Consider the following 7,968-nt stretch of genomic DNA (forward strand, 5'->3'; position numbering starts at 1 on the left):
ATTCACAATTGTATAAAGTGAACTCATATTTATTATACTCATAATAAATGTATCACTCCAAATAAATTCAAATAACAATGTCATTGCAGTATACATGTGCATCATTGTGCTGAGAGGCACTCTACAACCTAATATAGGGTATATGTGTAGGTGTAATGTAAGTATGTAAACAAATTTAAATTTAGGCTAAATTAAAAAATAATGAAAAGTCAAAAGTGAAGAGTGTAAACATTTAAATGTTGCCTCAATTAATAATAAAAAGTTAAAGTAATAAAAATAATAAAATTCAATTTGTTATATTTTGATTTTGTTCTTAACTTGTGAATAGTATTTGTTACAATACCATAGGCCGATACCATGGTTTATCAATACCACATGCCCAAAAACTATAACTTATTTCACAATCAAAATATTTTATAAGAATATGACAAGATTCTTAACCATGGATATAGACCCCCACTTTACTGTGGATATTATTAACTTGTAAATAGGCTTTGGTACAATACCATGTGCCTATACCGTGTATCGATACTACATGCCCAAAAAACATAACTTATTTCATAATCAAATTATTGTATAACAATATGACAAGATTCTTAACCATGAATATTCACCCCAACTTTACCATGGATATTAAACTTAACCATGTATATTCACCTCCACTTTACGGTGGATATTATTAACTTGTAAATAAACTTTGTTACTATACGATGGGCCAAAACCATGGCTTATCAATACCATATGCCCAAAAACCATAACTTATTTCACAATCAAAATATTTTATAAAAAATTATTTTGATTTAATTTTATTACATCTTTTTAATTAAATCTAAGAGGTAAAAGGTTATAATTACTTTTGAGATATATCTAAAACCTCTATCCTCAAAACTACTAAAAATATTCTCATACAAATTAACTTACGATTTTAATAAATTATATAATATAAATAATATTATTAAGAACCAACATAGATCCATTCTAGCTAAAGATTCAAGCCATGAGAGAAAGTAAAGTGACTAACAATAATAGAGGAAATATACTTCATGATTCTGTTAATTTTTTCATTAATGAATTTTCTTTGATATGACCGATCTTAAATATAGGTTTAACGTTTTACAACCAATTGAGTTTTTTAATTTAGAGACTTCCTTAAACACAATACAATGGGATCAAATTTAAGAGAGGGGGAGATATAGGGAGGGAGGGAGATAATGACGAAGTTGTATGTGAGAGAGAGAGATATACGAGCATAGAGAGAGAAGGAGAGAGGGAGAGATAGATTAAGTTGGAGGGGGAGAGAGAAGGAGGAAAGAACAAATACTTAGAATGATATAGGTGGAGAGAGAGAGAGAGGAGTGACAAAGGAGAGATGGAGAGAGAGTGAGTGAGAGAGGAGAGGAGGGAAGAGAGAGAAGAGGAGAGGAGAGAGATAGGGAGAGAAGGGGAAGAGAGAGAGAGAGAGGGAGACAAAGAGATGGAGGGAGAGAAAGAAGGAGAGTGGGAGGGAGATACTAGTGGAGTTAGAGAGAGAGAGAGAGAGAGAGAGAGAGAGAGACTGATGATGAGGGGGAGAGACAGTGGGAGGTGGGTGAGAAAGGGAAAGACGAGACTCACAAGAGATAAGGAGAGAGAGAGAGAGAGGAAGAGAGAGAGGGATTTGGAGAGAGAGAGATAGAGAGAGAGAGCTAGTGGAGGGGGTGACAGAGGGAGAAAGGAGGAGAGACAGGAGTTACAAGGGAGAGATGGAGAGAGAGTGAGGTAGAGAGGAGAGTGGGAGTGAAGGGGGAGAGAGAGAGAGGGAGAAGAAGAGGGAGGGAGAGATAGATAGATAGACAGATATTGAGAAAATGTGTCTGTTTGGGGGGTGAGATAGAAAGAGGGGATAAGAAAGATACACATAGATATAGATATAGATATTATATAGTATTATATAGCCATCCTAGATCCATCTTAACCCTAGATCTATCATGCGCCGAGAGGGATCAAATCTCTTGAAGTGTAAACCTTTCCTCAAGTTTTGCACTCAAAAAATAGGTTTTCACCTCGAGAGATTTGATCCCTCTCGATGCTTGATAGGATCGGGATTAAGATGGATCTAGGTTGGTATTTATTCAAGTCATTTCATAATGCATTTAAACATTCATTCCAATGGACTAATAAGTCAGAACCGAGAAATGCATATCGCTAATTTTGTTAGCATTTAAATTCTTCATTTTAATTAGCCATGCATCACAAATGTCATTTCAATATTTCATACCAAAGGCTCCCCCACCTTCAAAATACCACTTGGTATCCATGCAAAGCATGCATTAATTTGAAACAATAGTTTTCAAATTCAGCTAAATGAATTCTTACCCAATTCCCTTATGTCACCATTTTTCCTTGGTTTACTATTTCCTTATTTACATGGATGTCACTTTCATCACCTTCAGTTGAAGCCTTTTTAAGGGTCCAACTAGTTCATAACACCCTTGTTGTTGTAATATTCAATAGTTCTTCAAATGATCTCAATGTCACACATTAGTCATAAATTCATCAACTCGACCATTCATAGATTTCAATAAAAAACCTCATGCAATCATCTTTGTTTGCATTCAACTCCATGATGTCCTCATCCATGATAAGAATATGCTATCAATTTCCATATTTTATCATTTTCATTCATGATCACAACAATACAAGGAGCACAAACATAGCATATTACTAACGATAATCATCAGTAGTAGGTCATTCTTTCCCACTTGTCCAATGGATATTCAATACGACATGGAATACATTAAGTAACCTCACTATGTTACCCAAAACATGGTAAGTACAAATTCTATTTTCATATCATTCACACAATGATCATATTTTTAAGGATTAATTTCTTATCTTACCACTATAATGATTCTCAACTAATGACATCTCAAACCAATTAGTATCCTCATACCTTAATTTCACCTTCCCATCTTTCTCATTTTCATTGAAATAGCACACACACACACACACACACACATATCAACCATGTATAGTTCAGTTAAGGGAACTTCCTTCTTATGTTATTTTCATAGTTGTCATGTCAATGTTTGTTTTATTCATGTGGAGTTATCCAATACAACTTCTCATTCTGTCATCTTCTTTCAGCTGATGCTGTCGTTTATCTTATGAATAAGGTCTAGTTAGGGTGTCACATTTCTTATTGGGTTTTTTTATTTCTTCTCCAGAGGTCCTTTCCCTTACTTTCCCACACCCAACAGACCACCAAGGAAAAACCACAAAAGGAAAGAAGAAAGAATAAAAATAGAGAAAATACATAATAAAAAAACATGATGAAATATAAATAAGCATGACCATGCTCAAAGTCAACAAGTAGAAGAAATAAGAAAAATTGTGGTAAATAATAACAATACAGAGATGAAAAAAATTCTCTTACACATCATCCATTAGTTCTCAACAAACTCAATCCTTGATTTTTGGTGTTTAGAGTGTCTATCACCAACATATACACAAAACTTTAGTGAGAGTCCTCTTTGAGGTTTATAACAACGTCTAAATTATAATATTCATCTAACTAGTTCAAGACGAAACTTTTCAATGTTTTAGAGAGCCTAAGGGGATGATCGTTCATATCTCTTCATCTTTCATTGTATTCTAGGGAAATATCTTCTCAGGTGTTCCTCTCCACACTTCCAACGTGAAAGTGGATTTATTTTCTCTTCAATCTTATTAGGTCTCTTGCTGGCCTTGTTAGCATGACGCTATTCTATATCTCCAGAAGTCGGTGCATGTTGGAACAACCCTTTCATGTATGACATGTGTTATAGGAATATCTTGTTCAACCTTGCCTACACTTCTTGTTTTATTCTGAGTCTTTCTTTCTCTGCCCTGTAGCTCTTCAACTCAACTTTCAAGCTCCTGTGAGTTTCTTCTTTATCAATGGAAATTTCCTTTTCTTGGTCATGATGGAATTGGTCCATTCTATGTTGTACATATTATTGTCCATGCTTTTATTTCTTGCTGCAAATGGATCTTCTTATGTGTTATCACACACACATACATGTTAGTTATATCAACATAAACAAATTGACTTGTTGCCATGCCACGCCAACACCAAGAATGTTGATCTGAAGCATATAGATCTGTTGTTTCTCACATATCTAGAAATCATGTCAACCACATATTTTAAGAATAAAAAAGTGCACGCCAGTGTGTTTATAACCATATCATGACTAAGTTTGAAATCATGGGTGTTACACTTATGTGCAATGCCACTAATTGGTTGGTTGAGGGATAAAAGGCTTGATAAATATTTCTAGAAAAACTCTATTTCTCAAAATGCATCCCTTGGACAAAAATGTTGGCATAACTTAGGCTTGAAAACCCTACTCCTCCAATGTCCTGGGTGAAAATTAAGGGAACCTTTTTTTCATAGGGAATCTAGAAAATTTGGGAGGTTTTCAAGAAAAAGAATACTTGGAAAGGTTATTCCTCAAGGACTATGTCATCAATCAACAACCATTGGATTTTATGTCTACATTATATGATGAAGGTAAGTCTTTGGTGGAAATCATCTAATAATTTTTAGGGAAGCACTTACTCAAGTAAGGTGTCACCATGGTTATTGCAAATTTTTCATTTGTAAAGTTCTAGGGATTGGAAAATATGGCTTGAACTAAAGGATGGATTTAGTTTTCCCAATATGAATATGATTATTTATCCCATGAGGCGTAGAATAATTGGTGATAGAGTGTATTTTTAAGGAACCCCTTCTGTGAAGGTCACCAATTCAAAACCTTGTGGGTCTAGCTAACAAAAAATTATGTAGAATGAGTTAATAGACTTATTCTAGAGAATCTATCTCTCAATCTTAGACTACAAGCTCTCGTTGCTCTGTTGTGATATTGGAGATGGAATTACACCTAAGGTTTTGGAGAATACAATTAGTGGATGGGATATTGTTGGTTGAGTAGAAGGATTGTTCTGTATATTTCGATCAACATCAAATTCTAGAAACTTCCCTCAAGTAGAAGACTTAAGTTTATTGGTCTGAAACATTTGGAATCCCTATATGTAGCTAAAATGTATTTTTTAACTTAGTGACTGATTTTGGGTAGCATTCATCTAGGACAACAACTTAATATCTAGGAGTTCTTAGCCTAACTTCCACTCTTATTTAAAAAAAAGGATTGTCAAGCACATTCTCTATATAAGTTTTCTAGGTCAACCTAGATGTGGGGTTATAAGGCTTTATAGCCAAATACTCTCTGCTACCATTTATTGGACATATACCCTACTCACTAATTATAATGCTCACTTAAGAAATTGAATTCCACATGCCATGATGTTGGAGTTGAATCTTGTATCTCATATGAAAAATATAAAGAAAATGTTTTTGGTAGAATGTGTAAAATGACATCAAGTTTACATGGGATGATCATGCTCAAATATGTTTCAACCTTCATTTGCATATCTAAGTGCAAGTAGACATGGTGGAGTTGAAGCTAGTGCATATGTACTAATTGCTTGAGTTTTAGGTGGTGCTTCACAAATCGTGAGTTAGGTACCACAAGGGTGGTGCTTCACACATCATTCATGTCATCCTTGATATAGGGTTGGCCATGTTGTGGATGAACATAGAGAACACTATAGTTGGGCTCTTCCTAGGTTCAATATTGATAAATTCCCTTGCCAAACACTTGTAATTTTAGAGGTGAAGAAGCCACACAAACAATAAGGAAACGATTGATGGAACTTTAACCCCTTTGATAGAAAGCCACTAATGAATGATGGGGTTGGAACCCTACTAGGAAGCATAAACAACCACTAACTTAAGGATGATAGCTATGGCCTCTTATTCTTTCTTTACGTTAGGAAATTGGCTTTGCTTTTTGGACATGTGTTTTATTATGTTTCTATAGTTTCTTCCTTGAAGGTGTGAACATTACTAATCTTGATTATAGACCATTCAGTAGTTAAATGTTTTTTTTTTACCTCAAATAAAATACACCTTATTTTATCGTATAAAATGTCTTATACATTTAATCAAATAGAAAGAGCAAGAGCTTAACTTGAATGTGTGCTTGTATAAATTATTTAGGATACAATTTACAAAATAAAGTTTTTGGATAATGATAAATAGCATTAAACACAACTTAAAGTGGAATAGTGTAGATCAACATTTCAAAGTATACACCAATGTCACACTAGCTTATAGAAATTTTGAGAACCATACAACAAAGTTTGATACCGCTTTACAAAGCTTTCACTTACAATCCTCATAAAGACACTACCACATGGCAAGACAACCATATTTCAAAGACCACAAAACTCATGGAACTTCAAAGTAGATTCAAGAATTATGAGCTTCACCATAAGATTTTACATGTTGCGTCATGTTAATTCAATGTAGGTAATCACATAGTCTAAACGTTTTGCATTTTTATCATTCTGAGCATATTTTTTTATTTTTTTTATTTTTTTTAGCATAAAAAAATTTAGAAGTATTATTGAAATTGCAGATTTTGGTGGTTGAGATTGCCTAAAACAAATGTTCTAAAAATATTTCAAGACTTTAAATCAATTTATACATTCAAAAATATAATTTAGACAATGTAAAATTGTCATTTAATAAAATTCATATAGATGAAGCTCATCGGGTGTAGAGCAAATAGTGATATGGCGTTTTGTTAAGGCAATCTGTAGTGAAAAAGTCACTAGTTTGAAACTTTGTAGGAATAAATACAATCACGCTAAGGGTTGATGTGGCCCATGCTCATGTGATTTTATTAGCTTAGATACCTTTAAGCCATAACTACTCAAACCATAGACAAACCATAGATTAAATAGGTCAATCATCTCAAAACTTGCTTTACTTAACAAATAAATAAATAAAAAAGTTATAAATTTTAATAATAATTAAAAAAAAAAGCCTATCCATTTTTAATTTATATTATCTTAAATTTTATAATATTTCATTATCATTTTCAATATGAGTTATATTTTTAATCTACTCCATATAAGGAAATAACATCAAACTAACGACTAATAAATACAGGAAAATATTTCCCATATGCGTTCTCTGATGAGGCCACACGATGAACAACATCCCAAAACCTGACCCACGTATGTTTGCATGTCTTGAAATGACTAAAAACTCAGGTAAAAGCAATAGATTTATGTACATGTAATATATGTAAGAGTACACCAACGTGCTGTCAACATGTCCGAGTGGTTAAGGAGATAGACTCGAAATCTATTGGGCTTTGCCTGCGCAGGTTCGAATCCTGCTGTTGACGAATTTAGGATGTTTTTGCATCATATATATGTGTATTTTGCAAAGAATATCAAAATGAAATCCTTGACGACTCCTTGGCATCATACATGTAAACTCTTTACTGATGTAGCTTACCTCTTACATGTAAACGAGGTCTTTAAAGAAGCTGTAGGCTTACCTCTTTCTTTATAAATGGGGAGGGCGAGGTCCCCTAAAAAAGCTGTATTAGGCCTATCTCTTTCTTTATAAATGGGGAGGGCCAGGTCCCCTAAAGAAGCTGTATTAGGTCCATTAGGTTAACTCTTTCATCTTATTTCCAAACAATAATATTTTTTATATAAATAATTTTTGCATTTTAACACAATAATCATAAAATATCAATATTAAATCAATCAAATAAATAAATTTAAAATTATTGATTTAAAATATTATATAAGCAGTTTTTTTGGTAAAAAAATTTGGAAGTTGTTTTAGTGCTTTTTTTTTTAATTTTTCTAAAATTTGGTAGGGATTATTGAAATCATAAATTTGATGGGTAACTTCTACACAATCAAAATGTCTTAAAAATTTTTGAAGGTGCTGAATCTATATATAAAATCAAAATTTCACTCAAAAATTTCCAAAAATTTCCAAAACCAAAAAATCTAAAATATCACTAAAAACAGCTACATCACATAATAATTATTCCTATAAAAATAAACTTGCAAAACAAA

At 32.9% G+C, this 7,968-nt stretch overlaps 1 non-coding gene across 1 annotated transcript; it reads left to right on the top strand.

Annotated features, from left to right (window-relative positions):
* Positions 1-7,195: 7,195 nt before the first annotated feature.
* Positions 7,196-7,277, top strand: TRNAS-CGA (transfer RNA serine (anticodon CGA)). The gene has a single exon. It is a non-coding gene; the product is annotated as a tRNA-Ser (tRNA).
* The last annotated feature ends 691 nt before the right edge of the window (positions 7,278-7,968 follow it).

This window comes from Pinus tabuliformis, chromosome X, assembly GCF_031772625.1.
Source record: "Pinus tabuliformis cultivar Carrire ecotype Pingquan chromosome X, CPIR1, whole genome shotgun sequence".
NCBI lineage: Eukaryota > Viridiplantae > Streptophyta > Pinopsida > Pinales > Pinaceae > Pinus > Pinus tabuliformis.